The sequence below is a fragment of the Cryptotermes secundus genome, unplaced genomic scaffold (assembly GCF_002891405.2).
Source record: "Cryptotermes secundus unplaced genomic scaffold, Csec_1.0 scaffold1679, whole genome shotgun sequence".
Lineage (NCBI taxonomy): Eukaryota > Metazoa > Arthropoda > Insecta > Blattodea > Kalotermitidae > Cryptotermes > Cryptotermes secundus.
Window position 1 is genome coordinate 342718 of NW_019743676.1, and position 23655 is coordinate 366372.

General features: G+C 47.7%; 1 protein-coding gene across 4 annotated transcripts in view; it reads left to right on the forward strand.

Moving 5' to 3' along the window:
- The window catches only part of LOC111874277 (neurogenic protein mastermind), a 154002-nt gene that overhangs the window by 89598 nt on the left and 40749 nt on the right, over nt 1-23655 (forward strand). The window lies entirely within an intron of this gene.

Sequence of the window (23655 nt, forward strand, 5' to 3'; positions counted from 1 at the left end):
TCGGAGAGATAGGATGGGATTGTATAGATTGGATTGATCTGGCTCCAGATATGGATCACTGGAGGGCTCTTGTGAACACGGTAATGAACCTTGGGGTTCCATAAAATGCTGGAAAGTTCATGAGTAGCCGCACAATTGGCGGCTTCTGAAGAAGGGCTGAGCTCCTTGAGTGAGTTAACTGAACCTCAGGGTTTATAGAGTCAGGTGAGACCTAAAGGGATAGTGACTGCTGCCTACTGGTTACTTAAGTGTGTGTGTTTGGGCGCAGTTCACTGCACACAATTCTCGCGCGTGCGTGTTACAAACAAGCGACAAATCCTTGATGTTTCCATTTACGAGATTTATACCTGCTTTCGTTTTTTCTGCTCTCGGGCCGATGCTCTCTCTCCCAGTGCAAAGAGGTTTTCGCATTCCAGCTCTCCGAGAACGCGGCAAGGAAAGCGCGTGTTACTAATCGCGAGTGACGGCATGTTAGGTCCTCACACGTGACTTAACATCATCTCCTTTCTGATCCCATTGCAGTTCTTTAAGGTAGGCCGCACACCGGCATGCGTCAGTACATCTAACAATCAAGACACGATGTCTGCGACATGACGCAAAGAAAGGAGCACAGTTGAAACGAATGAGATTATGAGAGCAGCGTCACACCGGTCTGAGTCATGATGCTGACGTCAGCTTCATGCTGCAGACACGTGCAGCAAGACTCCGCATGTTCCTTTTCTGTGCGTCAGGACTCAGACATCAGTACTCAAGGAGCAGCACCAGTGTACGTTATCAGCATCACGTCATGTCGTCAGCTAGAGAAGATGTGATGACGCAGACACGGGCTACTTCATTGTGCGGACTTGAGTCTGAATCACGAATGAAGCAAGATTGAAAAGTTTGTCTCATTTCTTGATGCTTCTCTTGACGCAGTTGGTGTGCGGCTGCCCAAAGGTTGTCACTTAATGGAGGTTCTCGTGTTGTTGCACATGCCCGTGATTTGTAAAGGGAATCGAGGAAATCAGCGTTCGGCTACGCATTTCGATGTAGACAAATCCCAGGCTACAGGAGCGCCACAGGTGTGTTGCAGGTCCATCCAGCTTGTATGGGTCTCCGTGGCACGGAAGTTCGTTTGCGTCCATATCCAGGAGTGGCTGCCCGCTCTGGTGCCATATACTCTTCCATTCGGCCGGCTTGGCATACGTATTCGGGAGATACGCGGTTTGAATCTCCGCCGGGCCCCTCTGTATCTTGACTGAGTTTTTCGTGGTTTTCCTCAGCCCCTACAGGCAAGTCATGGATGACATTTCGATTGGACCACGGCCGTTTCCTTCCAAATCCTGCTCAGTTCATCTTTGAGAATGCTTCCAGCAATTTAAGGCTATAAATCTAGATAATGACAGCGTTATGAACTCAAAAAACGTAATGTTGCCATCCATTTCCTGTGCTTCCCATTTTTTTTTTAAGAATTGTGCAACGTTACATTAACGATTTACAGCCAAGTGGTTACTGTATAAATCACCAGCTGCAACACAGTAAACCAGGTGTATTTATGTGTTCCGTGGGGTTCTCACAGTTTATTATGAGTAAGGTAAAAGAAAGGTAAAGTTGTCCCTGTGCTTAACTGATTAAACACTACGCCATGAAGGCGTATGGGGGTGTGGATGTATAGATCCTCATTTTCTTGACCTCGGCACTAGTGTTAGGTGAGTGGTTATCTTCACGCCCCTGCCGCTTTACCCCCGGTACCCATTGGATAGGAGACTGGGTGGGCACCAAACGACGTGGTGAAGAAAAAATTCTTGACCCTACCGGGACTCAAACACCGACCCCTCGGTCGGCCAGCTCATAGCCAGTCGCTATACCGACTGAGCTATCCAGGCTCCTTTGTTTGTAATGAGAATTCACAACTATAATGTGTGGGCAGAATGCAGAGGTTTTATGTATTAAATTCCATGGTATATAGTGGCCACTGGGCTTTAGAGCGTTAATGCCGTATAAGGTTTGTTATACACACACGCACCCTTTGCAAGTTAAGAGTCTTCTCTGAAATCTTATATTCGAACAGGACGAACGAAATGTACAGAACTGATGTGAGACTGTTGAAAGGTCATCGAGAACTCTCATCATGTGTTATATAAGCGTTCGAACTATTAACTTCCTTTCCAGTCCATAATCGAATGATATGTTGACGCGGACGTTTGACGCCATGTCCCACGAATAACAACACAAATAGTCAGTTGTGTATCCTCTCTTTTCTATGTAGTATACTGCACTTGACATCCCACGTCACAGTGTGTCACTGTTCACAGAGTAGAGACGATATAATGAAACGGACTACAGTTTCGTGACGTACTACATAGCCCACGCTCCTGCAACGTGTTGACAGTCGACAATTTGTTGAATTTCATGCTTTCAAAGCTTCTTTATATATTGTTATATTACACCTGAAAGGCGAAAAAGCGGAGCCAAGGGAATGGCCGTTGCTAGGGAGCGGTTCGTTAAACACATCGTCACCGCGACAGAAATGACGTCACGCAACAGTAGGAGACCTGTGTGAAGCTGTGTTGCCATACCTTCAGTGCCACTACAGTGGAACACATGGTTCCTCGTCACCCACATCAGCAGAGGGACGGTGTTTTCTGTTGGGTCCGAGCAGAGGCTGTATGTGGAGAATCGAAACACAAGCCAGTCGGTCCGAGTCTGGAGCGTAGGGGAGCCCAGAGTAGCAAGTCTGGACATAACAGTTGAGAAACAAAATCGCCGGAGGTCGCGGCAGACGGGCGTCCCAGGTGGGGCAAAGGAGCCCCCAACAGTTGGGAAACAAACTCGCCGGAGGTCGTGGCAGACGGGCGTACCAGGTGGGGCAAAGGAGCCCCCATTGTTGTAAACCGTTGCCTAGTAACGCCGAGTTAGTTATGAGACGGGCGTCTGCGGGAATTATCGCTTTTGCGGCTTATGTGTTTACAACCCCGCGGAGAGGCTGTTAAGGTCAGGTTGGGCCGCTCTTGTCAGTACGCACGAAACACTTCGTGAACGGCCGAACGAATTTTCATGAAATTTCCTATCAGACAATTTTACGAAAAAAAAAAGCGTCGAGTGGTTTCAGTTTGGATTCATATCGGACAATGCCGAACGCTTCACTCGAAGACGTACGTACGAGCATTTCTCTGCGTATCTTGAGCGTAACTCGCTGAATGTTTGTCAGAGCGAAACGTGTTTCGGGTAGGAGATGGAAAGAGGAGCGAAATACACGTTTTGTGTCCTGTACAGTTCTTCATGTAAGTCCTGCTGCTGCTGCTAAGGCTGTTCGTACATTTGCAGAACGCTACATTTAGCAATCATACCATCAGTACGGCGCCCTTCATCGCTACGCCGTATTCTAACTGCCCCCGGTGTTATGCAGCCCTTGATGGCATTCAGGGTCTGCGAGTTATCTCCAAGTAGGGAGTGACCACGAAAGAAAACTATCCCCGAAAGTGATCGTAGTGTCCAGATCCGTTATAATATTTGGATATTTCACTTCTGTTTATTATAATACAACAGCCTACTGCGTTCTCCTGTTTTGTATAGGAATTTGTTAAAGTTACGTAACCTTTCTGGAGCTTAGTCAGAATAGCTACGAGTCTAGAGGGTCAGGGTTTGATTTCCAGTAGGGGCAAGATATTTTTCTGTATTCCTTTGCATCCAGACCGGCTATGGGACACACCCAAACAGTACCGAGGGCTGTTTCCCAGGGGGTAAAATCGTGTTGTGAAGTTAACCACGCATCTCCATCTGGTGCGGAGGTCAACGGTGGAGCTATACCTCCACTCCCAAATACGTCTTCATCCTATGTTACTTACTTATCGACCTGAGCCCTTATTGAGAAGCCGCCAGTTGTGCAGTTAGTAAAGAATTTCCGAGCATTTTGTGGAACCCGAAGGTTCATTATCGTGTTCACAAGAGCCCTCCGCTTGTGTTTCGTGATCCTGCTTACGCATGCGCCGGTGTAGCGCGTCTCATCAGGACGGAAGCAACTCCGTTCACATCCATTCACTGATCACACGATTATTAAGATATATGTAGTCTTAACTACTCACTCCGTGGCCTGTAGTCCGCAAGAGAACTATAGCGACCGCCGCTTGTCGGAGAAATTAGTGCCAAATTTAGTGGCTAGAAGGTGTCGCGTGGTCAGCGCAACGGAGCCCCAACGGCCGTTAATCTCGGTTTTCTATAACGGAGCCGCTATTTCCTTGAAATGGTTCCTCAGTTATCCTCACGAGAGTGAGTGAACCCCGTTCCAGACCCACTACTTGTCACGTAATCTGGTACCGCCGGTAATCGAACCCTGGACCTCTGTATCTGTAGCCAGTAACTCTGACCACTAGAATACAGAGGCGGTCAGCCTGAACTACTGCCAGCGTCCTTAAATAGATAGTAAAAGAGCTGATCCTTAACCTACCTTGACGAAAAGAGGAAACTCTTGCTCCTGTCGGGATTCGAGCCCCTGTCTGACAGTCCCTGAGACCGCTCGGCTGAACCGTACGTGCATTGTGTGCGTGCCAAGATCCAGGCACGTGATTTATGACGTGGCGATTGTGTTGGGTAATGTCACCAGGCGAAGTCCTCCTCACATGTCAGAGGAGGAAAGTGCTCAGTTACAACAACAGTCTCTCTATTGTTCTGTCAGCTCTTCTGCTCGCACCGTGGCGCTCGCGTGTAGTTGTTTGTTGTGAACGCACCAGATGATGGATTGAGTTGGTGGGGACTCTGAAGGAAGGCCAAATGAGAGGCTTGTTTTTAACTCTGTCAGTGAACATGCTGATTGCGTGGGATTGAAGATCCTTCTGTAGACAAACCGTACATTTGAATTGACGAGACACGATCTTTCAGCTGTACTAGAGATTTTTCAATCGTCCGAAAGGGAAAGCTGTAGAAGCGCTGCGCTTAGCGTTGCAGGTTCCCCATGATGTAGTGGACTCGACTTGCGGACTCTGAGAATGGGGACAATACGTTCCTCCGAAATGTCATTGGATTTCTCCCGTACCACACGGTCTTATGCCTAGAAGATGCGATTCTTTGTAGTCACCCCTGCAAGAACCCCAGACCAAACGGGTTGCAATCAATCTGCGGTTTTTTTTTATCAGTTTGCGTGTGCGCGCCCCACCAATGGCGTCTCAATCAGGCCAGTTCATGTATATTTTTTCCCTCCCGCTCCCACTTTGGAGCATAGGGCTGATTTCTAAGTGTCATGATCATTTTACAGACGGTAGGACTCCTTGGACGGGTGATCAGCTCGCCGCAAGGCCTATACCTATACTCAGGACAACACAAACACAGAATAAACGCATACACATACCAAGCATTCATGCTTTGTCTGGGATTCGAACCCACGATCCCGGTTTCCGAGCAAGCGAAGGACAGTACATGGCTTAGACCGCTCAGCTACCGTGACCGGCTGTTCATGTATATAATACATAGAAATTAGTTTATGTCTCGCGGGAAACAAGCGTCTCCATTAAAAGATAAACGGGATAAAGCTATTCGGGGAAACAGTCACAGTTTATTTTGAGAACGACACGGAACACACTACACTGTGTGGGCAGAATTGAAGAGTTCGTTTGGTCGTAAAAGTAGGTGGTATGTGCGGTTACCACTGTAACAGGATAACTTTGTCTCAGACCGTGTTTACCTTGGCGACAGTGTGTGGGTGAGAGGAGTGTGACCTGTGGACCACTGTGTAGTCACAGGTCGAGGAATGTGGATGCTTGTGGAGCACTTGAAGTCTGTTGGTTAATTTTAGAATTCCAGAGAACGCGACTGATTTAATCTGCAGTGCTCATGTCCGGTCGCCCCTTGCCATTAGGCCGCCGGTGTGGCGTCATTGAAAAGTGTGGAAGAGTTTAAGACGTGTGTTAACTGCACCCCGACGAGAGTGCAGTTACACGTGAATATTTTACCTTCAGCAGTTCAGTAACTGAAGCTTACTTTTTTAATTGTTGCATGGGGTGGAACAGATGGGTATGAAGCTTGCGGTGGAATGAGAACCGCTGGTAGAAAACCTGCCTCACTTCTACGTTGTCGGTCTTGACCGTACGTGGGATCGAAGCATGGAAGCCAGCGACTAAACGCCGGACTTGCTGCACGGCCCAGTAATTGAAGTTAACTGTTCCATGTTGAGCATGCAGCCAGTAAGTTCGGCAGAAACGTAACCAGCTTTACTAGATAACGTGGCGCCGACATATTCTAGAGGACACGGATCCTAACAGGCACCGCGGTAGAGACCTCAGATCTCACATGTAAAGGTGGTCAATTAGTGAGATGGATCTTCTGGAAATGTGAGGATATGAGATGGATTGAACTGGCTCAGGATCGTGTCTAGTGGCGGGCTTTCGTGTTAGTGGTGTTGAAGCTTTGGGTTCTGCTATAGAGAGTTAATAAATAAGATGGATGTTAGAAAAATAGGCTGTGAGGTTGATTAAACTGGCTCAGGATCGTGTCCAGTGCCGGGCTTCCGTATTAGCGGAGATGAACCTTCGGGTTCTGATACTAGAGAGTGAGTTCGTAAGATTGGTAAGAGGGAAATAGATTGTGGTGATGTGAGGTCTATGGAACTGGCCCAGGATCGTGTCCAGCGGCGGACTTTGGTTTTGGTCGCGGTGAACCTTCGGGTTCTGCTGCACAGTGACAGTCCGCAGGATTCGGTTATAGTTTTACAATGAACCAATTTGTGCTTCACAGGAGGACAGCTCTTGCAGGGAACTCAAGTGTCCTGTATTATAAGAATCCTGTAGCCACTTTACTGTTGACTGTCCCCATACCGTCTGCCCCATGGTATCAGTATCCATTGTGTGGAGTAGTCGCGACCTCCGCACAGTACCACCCCTCCCTCGGCGTCCCGACGGAGAAGCAAGTGAAAAGGATTGACACTTGTTGCTCTGCAGTTGTTGCTTTGATATTTTCTGCTTTAGATGTCGTGAGGGAGGCGTCTGTCGCGATCTCCGAGCTAAGCCATTTGCCGGTGCGATAAACCCGAGCCCTTGAGGTTTTTTATCCTGCAATTTGTGAAGAGACGTAATTCGCGCAACTCAGGGCGTTGCAAAGTACAAGGTCGCAGAAGGCTGACCACTGCCGTCGGCCCTGTTGAAATCCTGCATCTCTGGAGGAGGTAGCATTACGGTGTCATTGTGATTTTGCTTTGTTTCTTACTGTGTGGTTGTGTCTAACATCACAGACACAGAATGACAGTACAGCCGTTACCTTGCACCTACTTTTTTATGCCTTTCCGAAAACGGCTTGTAAGTCGAGGTCACACTGTAACATGGGGTGTATAGAGGGTTATGTTCATGTAGCACAGGCTCAGACCCATTTCTCAGTACTTTAACCCCTATTACACTGTAATTCTTTAATCACTCACTCACTCACTCACTCACTCTTGGAGCTGAGCCCTTCTTGAGAAGCCGCGAAGTGTGCAGCTTCTCAGGAACTTCCCAGCGTTTTATGGAACCCGAAGGTACATTACCGTGTTCACAAGAGTCCTCCATTGTTCCTTATCCTGAACCATTTCGATCCCATTCTGTGTCTCTAAGATATATTTTAATACTGTTCACCTACCTACTCCTTGGTCTTCCCACTGGTCGCTTTCCATCTGGCTTACCTACCAATGCCCTATGTGCATTCCTCTTCTGTGTTTAACTAATTAAGCACTACGCCGTGAAGACGTATGGGAGAGTGGATCTATTTTTAGCGTCAAGTGACGTAGTGTTATATTTTTGAAGTATTAAAATGTTTAAAAGGAGGAAGTGAATGATTATTTTACCATGTGTCGGTAAGAGTTCTAGCCACCAGAGAATTACAACATGGCGCAGATCCGAAATTCATGTTTCGAGTGCGATAATTCGGAACGTAAGTGCGTATGTGCGTTAATTTAATGGGGTCGTAAGCCCTGACGTTCGGAACTTTGGAAGTCGTAGGTGGGGAGGTTTGCCTGCGCTTTGCACGTAGCACAGACGTTTCGAGTTGATAGTAATTTCACTGTTCCTCATGCGCGAGAGAGGAATGTTGTGAAGGTGAAAAGACTGCGACGAGAATTTGACGGGTTTACACGCCTCGACCGCCTTAGAATATCAGGAAGAAAGGTGTTTGAAATGCTGCCGGTCGTTCTCTTTGTGTCCGTCTTGGTGGCGCCAGAACGAATAGACCGATTCTGTGTATTTTTTGGGTATTTAAGATTTTCTTCGTCATAATTCGAAGCCCGGTGAATATGAGAACTTCAGCTCCAAAAGCAGGGCGTCTTTATATGGGCCCCCGAAAATAAAATCAGAATTACTATTTAAGATTTGAGGCTTTCACGGCGGTGACTATGAAGAAAGCAGTCTTCTGGGATTTGGCACCGTGTATATGTGGTGTTAACCGACGTTTCGGAGGAACGTATCGCCTCCATCTTCAGGGTAGAAGAAAAAGTATAAGAAATCNATTTTTAAGGGCTCCAGCGACTTTGATTAAATTGCAGTAGTTTGCACAGTTTTGCAGTAAACAAAACTGCACAGAGTAATCTTCAAGGATGTAACGGTTACACCCACAGTGAGCCCTAAACGCGAAATATTCAGTTTCAAGCCGGCTCTTCCGGCAGGACGGATTCAGTTCTTGGGTATTCAGCAACCAGCAGTGCTCTAGTGAGCAAAAGTCGATTTTGTTACCAAGGTAACACAGTCAAGGACAATTGTATGTATATTAGTGTTTTGCACCTTTATTTCAGTACTCGTTAGAGGTGCATCAGGCTCGGAGAGTTTGATACTGCTTTGAGGGATTCACTTTGCCAACCACATTGTGTACGCGACGGTTATGAAACAGTCGGCGTTTCGCGTTCCTCGTCCCGTCTTTGAGCAAATTTCCGAACACGAATTCATTACGCACAAATCGATGCCAACACATCCAGTACTTTTTGAGTCTTGGGGTTCATACCTAGATCTATCCATTGTCAACTGCATTTCATACGTCACCCTTATCTTGCTCGTTCGATTACCGAGAGGGTCAATGAGAGTTCTGACTTTCGGAATTGACGGCGTGTAATCCATTGAATGTCAGTGGACGTTTCGAAGGAACGTGTAGCCTTCATCTTCAGGATCGAAGAATGAGCCAAGCAGTAAACCAACTTCAAGTAGGTAGTAAGCACAGACTGATTTGTTGCTTGGCTCATTCTACCCTGAAAATGGAGACAGCGCGTTCCTTCGAAACATCGGTTGACTCAGTGAACTGCACGCCGATATATCCCAGAAGATATAACGCTTCATAATCACCGCTGCGAGAACTTCACAAAGTATCAGAGGATAAGGCTGGGCCACACGAACGCACGAAGTACGTCCATTGTAACGAACGTACTTTATGACGGACGTTGCTGAGGACACCACACAGTTGCAGAATGCGGTGCGTAGTTTTTTGCCTGCAATGGAGCCAGAAGATAGCATAGCATTCGCCTCTTGTTTATTTCTACAACGGACGCATTTTGTGCGCTCGTGTGGCCCCAGTCTAAGACTGCACCCTATGGAGCCAGGGATTAGTTGCCGGTTCGTGCCACGGTTTTGAGACGAATAACAACGTTTTAGGGCGATTCCATCTCAATTCCCTTCCCTCCCCCCCCCAGGTGTTTTGTATACAGTCAGAGACTACAATAACTGGAAGAACACTCAGACTCCGTCCTTTAGTGTCTGCAGCATGGGCAGGACCGGTGTTTCAGAAGTACTCCTTCGCGAAGTGTGCCCTCTGCTGTTCTTCTGTGGTAGGGGCATTCCCATCCCCACAGCGTCCCGACGAGCTCTGTGGCCCACCGCGGAATTTTTTACGGGCATAAAGGCTACGTCCGTTTCCTCCCCAAACCCTATTCACTGTACTCAAATCGGCCTACTATGCCAGTTCCTGCTTCGGAACATAACATATTCTGATCTCGTGTGGCCCCAGATATCACGCAGTTGATACGGAGCAGTAAAATAGTGGAAGAAACGAATAGGCAGGCTCGTGACCCCGGCCCGTCGGTCTCTTGTCGTACTCCCGTGCGTTCTGTGTCTCGAACGGTTGGGTCGACGTGCGGAGCGGGCCTGTCTCCAAGGTGACAGAACACTGCCGCACAGAAGCAACTCACGCGAAAGGAGTAAAGAAAGTGCAAGAGTTGGCAACAGTGGCGTGTGCACGCGGTGGTCTGTCGCGACACTGTGTTCCGCCACGTTGCAAGTGACGATCCTACTGGGTGTGTACAAAGTTTCGTGCTGCATTCTTGCATGTGTTACGCAGGAAATCCTTTATACTTCCAGACACCTAATTTGTCGAAGAAAGCAGTCTTCTGGGATTTGGCACCGTGTATATGTGGTGTTAACCGACGTTCCTCCGAAACGTCGGTTAACACATATACACGGTGCCAAATCCCAGAAGACTGCTTTCTTCATAGTCACCGACGCGAAAGCCTCAAATCTTACATATCCACAACTTATTAGCCATAAAGCTGGGTGTCTTTGAAATTTGGCAAAGGGTTGAGTTCCGTAGTGATTATTTGGATATACTTGCATTTACTACAAATATGTGTCGGGACATTATCTNAAAAGTGTATATCATCAGTTTTTTTGAGAAACTTGACGGAAAGGGAGACGTTCAGACTGTAGGCGCCTCAGCGGGCACACGAGTTAGCGAACGCCTGTGGAAAGCTGTCTCAGTCTTGGTTTAAATGTCTTAATTATTTTGATTAAAACAAAAGTATCTCTGTAAAAGGCTGTGAAGGCCCATAGGGTTGTGAGACGTTGAGGTTCCACATTTACACAATCGGCTCACAGATGGCGGTAAGGTTGTTAGCCCTACGTGCCGGTCGCCCTTTACCCCCCCCCCGACGAAGATTCCTGGTACTCATTTCTTTTAGACGCTGAGTCGACCCTAGGGCCACAGTGCGGCTGGAAGGATTAGGTCAGCTGAAAAATCCACCTGATCGGGACTCGAACCCCGACCTTCCTTACTAAGATTGATTTAATTTGACAGCAACTCTAAAGATAAAGGCATTCCTCCGATATTTGCAAATGTAATTCGTTCCACGAAAACTGATCATAAGGTGAAAATTCTTAAATCGAAAATTAAATTATAATTACGTCATATGTAACAGTCGGCGGACCTATGAACGTAAATTGTTCGTTATAGCGGGATGCCTGTATTAATGTGCTGACTGAATGAAACCCACCGAAATTTGAATATTATTAGTAGTTACAGTAATTTACTTCCATAAATTCTTGAGTAGCCGAGCGGGTGTTAACTTCCAAAGAAGGGCCCTGTTTCCTTTCCTGTGGACCGATCAGCCCCGAAGAAACAGGAGAAAGCGTAAGAGAACTGCGGCTGCGCCTGTTGTTTGTGTGGGTGTGAACTTCCTCTGTTGCAATAGGAAGGAGTAGCTATGAGGGTGTCTGAGATCAGAGCGCTGAGGCGAATATTTGACCATTAAAAGCAACAAGTAAGACGATAGAGAAAATTACATAACGAGAACTTTTTGTGAGCCTACTTTCTAACCAAATACTGGATGAGGTGGGAAGGACGCATAGCACGGATGGCCGAAATCGCAGGCTCGTACACAATTTTGGTCGGTAAACGTGAACGGAAGAGATTTCTTGGACGGTCTTTGCGTGAATATGATGATAATATTAAAATATATCTTTATGTTAACTGGAGTCATCTGGCTCAGGGTTTGGACCAGTGGTGGGCTGTTGTGAACACGGTAATGAACGTCATACTCCTGTAAACGGCGAGAAACCCCTTGGCAGACTGAGCCGCCGCTGGCTCCTCAGGAAGGACTCAACAGTATGGGGATCCTTCGTTTGTTACCTTCAAGAAGTCCGCGTCTCGTGCAAAGCAACGGTGAATAGCGAGGCAAGTACGGGAGCTGTCAGTAGCTCAGGATGTGTAGGTTCGAGTGGTTGGTTCGTTAGTGAATATTGAATTGAAGGAAGTTTGGCAGAAAGCGGTTGTGGGTTAAGTTCACAGAACTCTGCGTTCGCTTGGAGGGTCTGAGGGCCCCCATACACACACAATTTGGCCTCCAGTTCGGTCTGCACAGTTGAAGACTGAAAGGCAAAACTGACGTGTGTGGTTCGGCCGGCCGGCCAATCGTTTGGACTGTTGGCCTGTGGGAAACCCGTCAGTCCGTCAGTTCTGCCTGCAGGACCGTAACACGTGACGTGTGTGACTCAACATTATAGGCTGGAAGACCGTGATTGTGGCATGAAGCCTGCCGCCTTATCTGCGCGTGTATGGGGAGGAAAGGGAGGGGGTAAACTCACAGTTTTGCCTGTAAGGTCGATCGGAAGGCCAAACTGTGTGTGTATGGGCGGCCTGAGTAAAGGCCACAAGGACGGGCGGCCCTACATTTCAACCCGGTACCTCACGGGTACGAAGCAGGGTCACCGCGTCCTCTGTTAACACGTTTAAGCTACAGGAAGCAAATCAAATTCGGCAGAAGTAACGGGAAGGCGAGGAACAGTTCGCAGTCTTCACAGAATGTGAACTTCGGAGCTTCTACAACCGATGATGCCAGAGAGACGTATCTTTTTCGCAACAGTCGACTCATCTATACCGACCGAAGCAATGGAATCTCCATGACTGCCGTTTGTTGTTTGCAGTTAGCAACAACACTGCCTGCTAAATAAAGACAAAGTAAGAACCTTCAGTTCTTTTATTATGTGGGCATATGGACTTGCATGAAGTCCATTGAAATCTGAGCTAGAAGCCACTCGAAACAGTTCTCAGAAACACGTGACCAAACATAACTAATTAGATGACAGTTAGTTAGTTAGTTATTGGAGAGGGTGGGTTTCCCCATGCACTGAGACCTGTATTGGTCCATTTAGCTTTCCTCTATGATTTCTACCAGTCTCTATATCCTACCGGTACTGGTTCTTACCATCAGTCCCGCCCAGCCAGCGAGACCGGCTCTACTAGCTGAGAGGTATCTATAATGCTTCCCCCATCTACCAGAGATATTAGAGACTGCTGTTGGGCGGGAAACGTCCGTTAATTTGGCTCAGTGACCTCCTTTGGAGATACGAGGTTCTTTTACGTGCCGTAAAGCTACGACACGGGACCCTCGGCTTAAAGTCCCTCCCGGAGGACTTGTTCCCTGAATTTTTCCGCCCTTAAAAATTCGACGACCTCCGCCGGGTATTTGAACCCGCGTACTACTAGTCATGAGGTGGGAACGTTACCTCTAGACTACGGAGGCCGCTTAGATGACAGTTAGTAAACAATTCATAAGTTCCTGCACAGCCGTCTGTTCAGCAGGGTCCACATTGGCGAAAAGATATCCATTGCTTACCTCTAGAGAGCAGGGCGTAATTAATGTCATTGTATAAAATTGAACAGGCCGATGTGGCAATGTAGACGTTATTGAGGTTTGCAGTTTTGTCGAAGTTTGTATGAAATGTCCGACGTGCACAGAATTCCTTGTTTCATTTTAGGCTCCAGATTGAATGGTGGTGATACGCACGGCTATTTGCCCTGAACTCTCCCAAACGTGTGAAACAGGCCAAAATTTCAGTACCCTGTGCGGAGGATCAGTGCTGCGGCTATTAATATTGTAGTGTATAATCCAGCTGGGAAATGAATACTTGAGCACATGCTGGAGCCATTTCGGCTTTCAGTTTTGCTCAAGGACCCATTAAGTCGTGTTACATGTTTATTAAGTAGCCTGTAACTACATGCAGAACCTCCTGTGACTTTCAGACACTCTACAGTTCGCGTAGGGCATGTATTTGTATGTTTCGTGTGGTTGTCTGGATAAATAGCGATTTTGTATAAGGTAGGAACTGAATATTTAGGTATTTAGCTTTAGCAGAACTTCACTGCGGCCGGCCTTCTCGACTCAGGTTTTCTCCCTCCCCCCCCCCCCCNCACCTGATTTTAATTAATTCGAATTGAACTCGTTGCTTTTGAGATTTCAAAATGACGTTTGCAAAATTACTCTTCCATCTTCTGCAACTTGCAGTTATCCACATGAACAAATCGTTCCGGAATATACAGACTCGTGAGCCCTGCTCAGGTTCCAGACAACTTCCGGGCATGAAACTGCCCTACCAGGCCGTCGACTTGGCACCTTCCCTCACTTTCACTATCCCTCCCATGGGCATGAAATGGAGCGTGTAGGGAACACGGATGCGCTGATTACACGCATCCGTCCACAGGCTGTTAGCGACTCCATCTCGCAGTGCCCGTGGCCCAACCTCCACTTCTCTGGGAAAGTCCGGATCGCCTTCATAAACTCATCAACCACATGTACGTAGCTTTTCATTTAATAGTAGTGTTTCATTATTACCCCAAAATGGCAAAACTTCCCGTTCTCCCGTTTGTTCCTTGTCGTTGCTACCGTATGAAGCAAGCGTTTGGACGCAGTGAAGCCTACCATATTTAGACCATATTTTTAATGACTCTTCCAGCCCATTCAGAGCCCAGGCCTCTTCTTCATTTCCGTAATCATTTTTCACAGACGGTAGGACACCTCAGACGAGTGATCAGCTCGTCGCAAAGCCGCTATCTAAACACAGGACAACGCATACAAACACCAAACATCCATGCCTTGAGTGTAATTCGAACCCACGATCTCAGCGTCCGGAGCGAAGACAATTCATACCTTAGACCTCGCGGCCACAGTGATCAGCTATTTAGACCATATTTCTTTTTTCCCCTTGGCACTACAGCTCCAGTTTGCCAAGGCCTACCTCCATGAACTTCTCCGTTCACTTCGGTATTTAGACCCTATAGTACATGATTTTTAAAAATGTTTGGGCACTTAAGACCTGCTGTATAGGACATTCATTTGAAGGCTGTGAAATCTGAGTTAGGAATTTTTTTGGACGAAATATTGTTAGCATTATCGAACAAATGTTAGACAAAATGACGCATTTTTCATGGAAGAAGTGTTTGGACACAGTAATGTCATCCTCATAAAATACGTGTTTGGACTCAGTGAGACCTGCGTTGTAAGACAAATCTGACATAGGGAAATATTTGGAAAAAACAAGACTGGCATTTAAAAACAAATGTATGGACAGATATGGCCTTCCTTATAAAACAGTTGTTTGGGGACGATAAGAATTGCCAGACAAAACAATTTTTCGGATACAGTGAGACTTGCCTTATTAAACTAATGTTTGGACAAAAGAAGACCTTGCCGAGAGTTCGGAGACTGTAAGACTTGCCTTATTAAACTAATGTTTTGACAAAATAAGCCCTGGCCGAGAAAATGAAGGTTCAGAGACCGTAAGACTTGTCCACTGAGACAAATGTTTGGACATGTAGTTAGGTACCAACATTCAAGAGAACAACAGCCTCCATCTTCAAAGTAAAATGAGTGCAGACAGAGGAAACATGTTCATCCGGCTCTTAGGTTTCACCTCGTCTACACGGCGTCACATCCCAAAGCACGGAAATGTCCCCAGGTCTCACTGTTGCACCTTCAGGCCAGTCTCATGGGAGTTGTATCGAAGCTAAGAATGGGCCGGACGGACGTTCTACGTTCGATGCGCTTCACCTGCAAGTGTCGCTGTTCTTGAGATATTACAAGAAGAGGGGGGAAGCACCCAGGATCGTTAACGCTCCACGTACCTTTCCCCAGCTTTTAGTTTTGTTAAGTCTAATGCATCTGTTGTCAGCTCGATTAGATTCCTTCCTTTTGATGCGTCTTCAAGGTGTTTGTGTTGCGTAATCTTTCCCCAGTACTCAGCGGTATTGAGTTATTTGCTGACATCGCTGTTGTGTCACTTAGCTGGGCGGTGCGACGCCAGCACTGCATGTGGCACTTGTGGATAACTGTGTGACGACGGACTCTCTCCCCAAACATTGTTGGAAACAGCTGACGAGTACGTCAAAAGTCTGCTTTGACTTTACGGAAAACACTGAGTTTCCAGTATAAAGACAAGTTGGTTCATGATATTTAGAGACATAATCGCTGTTTTAGTTTACTTTCCTCGTTTTGAAAAAAAATGAGGTTGCCTTGCCGTCTGTGTGCCTTTCCTCCCCCCAGACAGATCTTTTGTGTGTGTGTGTGTGTGTATTCATTGCAGCGGGATCGTGTTTACCGAGCCATTGCCTAGCAACGGCCGTCTTCTTACTCCACTATTCCACCTTTCAGGCGTCATATCATATTTCATTAAAATATTGTTGGGCGCGATTTTTTCTGTGCGGTCCATGTTGTATCATACTCTGTGTGCAATGAAGGGAGAGTACTCTTTATCAGAAGGGCAAGCCAGGGAAGCCTGGGAACCTTCGAACAAACGATGCTCTTTCTTCCACGCCACTATAAAATGTCTTCACTTTTCACCTACCCTTCTGCTATACTTTGTACCGCTGTCTCTTCCCGGAAAGGAAAGTAGTCGCTTAGTTCTTCCTAGAACTATTTATTACATATTTGATGGTGTGTTGTTTAACAGCGTCACTAGTTCAGACTGTAGGAGCCGGGGTAGCTCAGTCGGTATAGCGGCTGGTTGCGGGCTGGACGACCGAGGGGTCAGAGTTCGGGTCCCGGCATGGTCAAGAATTTTCACTTCTCTAATTGTCCAGATCGTTCTCTAATCGTCTGGGGTCCACCCAACCTCCTATACAGTGGGTAACGGGGGTAAAGCGGCCGGGGTGTGAAGCTGACCACTTACCTTCAACTAGTGCCGAGATCAAGAAAATATGGATATCTATACATCAATTCCCCTCAGACGTCTTCATGGCGTAGTGCTTAATTAGTTAAGCCCAGGGACTTTACCGTACTAACTCAGGCTGTAGAGCGCCGAGTGAATGAATTGGGAAGGATTTGGAACAAAGCGGTCATGGCCTAATTTAGTCTCAACATTTGCCTAGAGGGACGGAGAGAAACCTCAGAAAAACTGATGCCTCGGCCGAGATTCGAGCCGAGTACCTCCCGAATAGGGTCCCTGTGCGACGCTTGAATGCGGTAACCTTTCCTGTCTCATTGAATAGCTGTGAGCTTGACCCGTGCGGGGATGACCGCGGGACCGCTTCCGCTCCGCACACAGCTCGTTAGCATACATCCATATGTATCGTCAGCTGGAGATCCCAGACAAGAGATACACGTGCTCCCGTCGCTGCTGCTGCAGAACTTTTCCCTCCTCAGGTGGAGGGTTCTTTGAGGTTACAACCCGGCACACGAGGGGTGTACAGCTACTTGCGTGTCTGCACCCAGCAGGCTTCTGCAGCGGTAACCGTTGGCACATAATGCTGGCTTCTTCATCGGCTATCTTGATGAGTTCGTTATTTTTTCCCTCAGTCCCGCCGACGAAATTCTTGAGTAGTTCCTCTGTTAGACTACATTCGCTTCCTTCCAAATCAGCCCTGACGAATCATCCTACCATTTCATGGTCCATATTCTGCATTCTGACAAAAAAACAACTCCGTGGCTTGTAGTCCGCAAGCGAACTATACCGAGTGATCGCCGCTTTCGGCGAAGTTAGTGCCACCTTTTGCGGATAGAGGGTCCCCACGGCCGTTGATCTCGGCTGCACTTTCACAGTGTTGCATCTGAAATTCTCGAGAAGTGACTGTGTGACGGGAGAATTTGACCGACATTTCGAAGCAACGTATTGCCTCCATCTTCAAGGTTGACGAATGAGCCAAGCAAATGGCCAGCAAGAAGAACGAAACATGCAGAACCTCACAACTTGCTACATGACTTAATAACCCACAGTACAGTCACATGAAGCCTAGCAGCAAAATGTAACGTAAAATGGCGATAGTTGTTAGGACTTTCCTTAGCGACACTTACCCCAGCTTCACCTCTGCACCGCAGGAAACTTCATGAATTGTAAATGTGTGTACCCCGTCTGCCTGTAGCACGCCTTCCTGTGTTGAATTGCCCATTGTTTCGTCACAAGCGTCGTTGGTGTGTCGCTGTTGCAACGTTGATCAGGTTTACGCAACCGCCTGTCGGTGCGTCAACGTGCCGTCCGTCACATATGGCATACAGGCAGGCAGGCAGGCAGGTAGGTGTTCTGTTGTTACGTAACTGCTCCCTGTTGTAGCGGTACAAGGCTAGTTACAGATCGGCCGATGTGTTGTGGAGCGCAGTTTACTTTCCTAGAGCGGGTTATCGAAAGGTTCTGATGTTGGATTTTATGAAGAGTATTGTCTCCTGAGATGTGAAGCCGTGTAGTCATGTAGAAATCAACCGACATTTCGAAAGAACTTACAGCCTCGGTCTGTGCTTGTAGCCATTCCATGGTGGTTTCTTAGAGACCCGTGTTGACCTTGAATTTGTTGGCGATGACACGTTTCGGTTTAACATGTAGCCACCATCTTCAGTGTAGAAGCGTAATGTAAGCAGAAAACCAGCAACTTGGCGTCACATCTCAGAACCCTTCGTAACTCTGTGAGAACCCCGGATCTCCGCCGCTCCTCCAGGTGTGGCCGTCCCCGTCTTGCAGGCAAACCCGTGTCGAAACATCTTCGCTGAACTGTGCGCCCTTCGTTCTGCAATGTCGCATTCCAGAATGTGAACCCGGGTTTCGTTGCGAGGGTTCACAGCAATGGCGTGGAGCTTCTGAGCGCTTCGGGCGAGCCCGATCATTGTTCTGCATACACTCGCTCTCTTGCTCATGACGAGCTGATTCCGTAAGCCCCGCCGGTTCGTACGGATTGTCACGTGTCTTTCCGTCCGTAACACGCGCACGTTTCAGCAGTGCTGCCCCTAACACTGTCGAAGATGACTGAAGTGTCTTATTCTCGGTAATAATTAAACGACGCTTCTTCACAGCTGAATGCTTGTGTGTACTCAGTTCATAAGCAGGAATACTTTCTCGAGTCGATCTGACCATGGATGTCATAATTGTACGGTATACGCGTTACGTATAACAACACTGTAAAGGTAAAAGGTGCCGGTCACGGTAGCCAAGCGGTCTAAGGCCTGCACTGTCTTCGCTCGCTCGGAAGCCGGGATCGTGGGTTCGAATCCCACTCAGGGCATGGATGTTTGTGTGCGTTTTTCTGTGTTTGTGTACAGGTAGAGGCCTTGCGACGAGCTGATCACCCGCCCAAGGAGTCCTACCGTATGTCTAAGATCTAGAAAAACCGAAGTGAACGGAGAAGTTAATGGAGGTAGGCCTAGGCCCACTGGGGCTGTAGTGCCAAGGGGGGGGGGAAGGTAAAAGGTAAAGTTCTCTCTTTGCTTAACTAATTAACCACGCATATGGATGAGTGGATGTGTAGATCCACATTTTCTTGGCCTCGGCACTAGTTGGAGATGAGTGGTCAGCTTCATGCCCCTGCCGCTTTACTCCCGAAGAAAGAGCCCCAGGTACCCATTGGATATTAGGTTGGTTGGACCCCAGACCCAGTCTGGACAAAGTAAAGATAACATTCTTGACCCTACCGGAACTCGAACTTGGACCCCTCGGTCGTCCAGCCCGTAGCCAGCCTCTATACCGACTGCGCTATCCCGACTCCGAACTACTGAGAACGTCGTTAAATAAACCGTAAACGAGTAAAAATAAGGAATTCCTGGCCTCACATTCCGGTTTGCTGTGTGCCCCTGTGAACACGGAGACTTACTTGAAGTAGCGGGGTGTTTCCTTCTGTGAGCCTCTACTGTACATGTATGTATTATATGGCTAAGTAATGATGGCCCTTGGTCGGTGTGGCGCTGTTGACTGCGGCCGGGAAATGCAGAGTGGAGTGATGGTTTGCTGCTGCTCCTAGTACGCGTTACAGAGGAGTTCCCCTTCCGCCTTGTTGAAGCGCAAGATATCATTTTTTCAGACTAAGTCACAGTGACCCGTTGCTATGGAGACGGTGTATCATCCAGTGGCAGCTGAGCCAGTGCGACAGTGCGCATGTTGTCTGTCCTAGTGCATTCAGGTCACGGCTGTGCACATCCCAGTCGCCGGTTGCTGCTCGCTTGTGCAGGTTGCAGCGACCATCAAGCGACTGGAACTTTCACTGCCGAAGCGATCGGCTTGTCGGCACGTGACTTTGTGCGAGGTGTCAGGGTGGGCAGTTGGAACGTCGCCTTACAGAGTTACTTGTAGGCTGTGTAAGACTTTTACTCATCGCTGAGCTCTTCTTGAGAAGCTGCCAGTTGTGCAGCTGCACAACTTCCCAGCATTTATGGAACCCGAAGGCTCATTACCGTGTTCACAAGAGCCCTCCGCTGGTACCTGTCTTGACCCAAATCAATCCAATCCATACCGTCGCATCCTTTCTCTAAGATCCACCCTAGAGTGTACAGGGTAGAGAAGTATTTTCTTAAATACTTGTAACGTAGAGATAGCTGAGTTAGTATAGCGAGTGTCTACGGGCTGGACGACAGGTGGGTCGGAGTTCGAGACCCGGCGGCGGGGCAAGAATTTTTCTCTTCTCCACGTCGTCCAGATCAGCTCTGGGGCCCACCCAGCATCCTATCCAGTGGGTATCGGGGGCTCTTTCCCTGTTGGTAAAGCGGCAGGAGCGTGAAGCTGGCCATTCACCTCCGACTAGTACCGATGTCAAGAAAATGTGGATCTATACATCCATTACCCTACGCCTTCATGGCGTAGTGCTTAATTAGTTACGCACAGGAACAGCTTTGCCGTATTGTAACCTGAGGTATTGATACTCATATTTGATGCATTCCCTTCTTTGATTTTGAAATTTCTCACAATACTCCACAGGAAATGCAGATGCCTAGCCTCCCCCCTCCATTGCCGACTCCCATAGTAGGTTGTTCCTATGAAACGCGGTAACAATCTACCAAACTGCATGGCGTCACATCTCAGAAGACTGTGCAATGCCTTGTGAATTACACATCTCGTCGCATGAGCACGCCTCACTCTGGGGAAATGTGGTAAAAGTCTGTACATTTCGGAACTTGCTGAGACGCCCTGCTTGAGATTCTGGTAGTCGCCTAGCAATTCAAGAAATTCGTCCCTTTTATGCAACCTGAAGATGATCAAAACAGCGCCCCACCGGTCCCTTTCGGAAGCCAACGGAATCTAGTCCACGCGTTCCAAATCTGCTTTCCATATTAGCCTTCCATCCATTCTAGATCTCCCAAATAGACATTTCTATTCAGAATTTTGTATATGCTTCATCTCTCACACGCGTGCTACATCCCCGCCCATCAAATCCTACTCTTGACTTGTCTAATATACTCAATATATAGTGAATAGTAGTGACGTCATACAGTGCGGTAGATTTTAAGGACGTTTCGCATCAGGTTCGAAGAGTAACTCTTAGATTGTTACGGAAGCTGTTCTGTGTGTAATTTGCTCCATTCTGTCGTTTCGTCTCTCAAATCTAAATGCTCGCCTGTCACCCCGCTCTCAGGCACCCACAGTCTCTGTCCTTCCCCTACGACCAAGTGCCCTACGCGGAGTGCCAGACCCATGTGTAGCAGGCGAAGAAAGTCCATCAGCATAGGCAGGGAGATCACCTACAGTAGGAGGACGTTGAGAAGTTATGAAGTGCGGTGATGCGAGACACTGTGTATGTCTCATGGATACTTTTACTTTCTCGTGTACGTAGTGGGAGAAAGTATCTTGATCACGANCTAGCAGGCGAAGAAAGTCGATCAGCATAGGCAGGGAGATCACCTGCAGTAGGAGGACGCTGAGAAGTTATGAAGTGCGGTGATGCGAGATTTTACTTTCTCGTGTACGTAGTGGGAGAAAGTATCTTGATCACGAATCGATATCGAGATTTTAACGGATTTACACGTTCTGAGCCCCCCTCCCTGCGGATTACGAAAAAATGGTTTTCGGAATGTGTCCTGTCTGTGCGCATGTGCCAGTCGCTAGCGCCTGCACGATTGAACGGATTTTGACGAAATTCTGTATCAACGTATCCGGCACACGTAAGTGGCCGGTGAGTATGAAAATTATGCTTCTAAAAATAGGGACCCTTCAAGTGAACCCCCAAACAAAATGGCGATCTTCTCGAGAAAACAGTTCCATCTGTTTTGATTACATATGAGCAATTTACGGAGGCCAACTTTCTAAATAAAACTGCATAGGCGGTATTTTCAGGGACGAAGTATGTCCATCCTTACATTACTTCGGACCCTATGCACTTGAACTTAAAGCAGACCACCAGGCCGAGAGCGCTGTTCGGGTGCTGCTCTGAGATTCATTCAGACGAGAATGACGTTGTAAGAATGATACTTAACATGTATAGTTTTGCCAGTACGGCTCTGGCATGTGTATGCTGTACAGCGCCGTTCCATTCTTCCTCTGATTTATCGGGTTAGCTCTTTCTAGCGGTACAGCCTCTGACTTGTATTGAAAGGGCGTTCCTGTCCGACCGTCGTGACTGAGATTTTTAGTAGCATTCCTCAGCCCCTCCAAAGAATTTTTTGGATAGTGCATTAACATGGATCACGACCTCTTCCACATCTTTGCTAATTCGTCATTTATCAGTCATGGGAATTTACCAGTTTTCTCCTTTAAATTTTGAAGGGTATTCCGCGAGTATTTTTAAATGACGTAAAACACGGAAGTTCGAGGTGTTAACTGACGAAATAGTTATCTAGGCAAATGACTGGATCCGTGGGGAATGTTGTTCAGATACCAGTGATCTCTCACTTTCAGAAACCCCAAGGTGAATTGAGCGTTCTGAAGACCCCGCCAAGTTGGACGCCGTGTGCTCCCCACCACCAGCGCCGACGCTAGAGGGTACTGAACCATTCTTTAGTAAAGTTTCGCTTGGGGCAACAGGTCATAGCGCTGCATACCCAAAAATGAAAGTGGCGCCCAGTAATGCTGAGATAAGCTGGAATCCACCCCTTCAGACAGTTGTGACTGGGGCCAAACGGAACGTGTGATTAAACCAAGTGGACGCATTTCAGTTGAATTGGACATTAAATTATTTTATGACATCGCGGACCCCCCACCACGTTGCCAGTGGTGGACGACGCCCGGCTTGCTAACCATGTTTTGTTGTGGTATCTTCAATCTCGCCGTAATACATATGACGCAGTATGTGTACTCCAGTGGAGTACTGCTTTCCAATCTCTTCTTCTCTTCCCCCCTCCTACCCTCTGATTGGTAAACTCCACACGTCTCCGCAGTAAGCGCTAGTCAAGGATGCTGTGCCTTTGCTGCGCAGTGCCAAAAAAAGCGAAGTTTCATAAGGCGACGGTGATCAGCAAACAGAAACAAATGAAGGTATTTACATTGTCTTGTCTTCTTGGAATCCGATGCCATGGGTGGCTGCTTGGGTTGGGTTCGTCCTACTGAATGCCTAGCGCTCGAGCTCCCAGTAGCTCAGTGACTGTATGACTACTCGAAGATCTGGACGGTGGCAGAGGAACACTTCCTTCTCTTCTCCACAGCGCCTGGACCCAGCATGCCATCCAGTGGATACCTACCGGGGGCTTTTTCACCGGGATAAAGGGGTGGGGCGTACAATTAACCACTCACCTCCATCTGTTACTGAGGTTACGAATGTCTGGATTTGTACATCAACACCCTCCATACGTCTTCATGGTGTCGGGGGTATCTGCGGGGATACAACGAGCTGTTACTCAGGTAGCGTTAGAACGTAGTGTCATGCAGTCGGGGGGCCACAGTTCGCGGATGTGATTCAAATTACGTAACACGCTGTGTCGTATGGAATGGCGACGGTCGCTAACTTCACTGCGTTTGCAGTTCACTTGTAAATCCGTCACTCGCTCCGTGCATGGCTGCTTGCTTGCTTATGGAG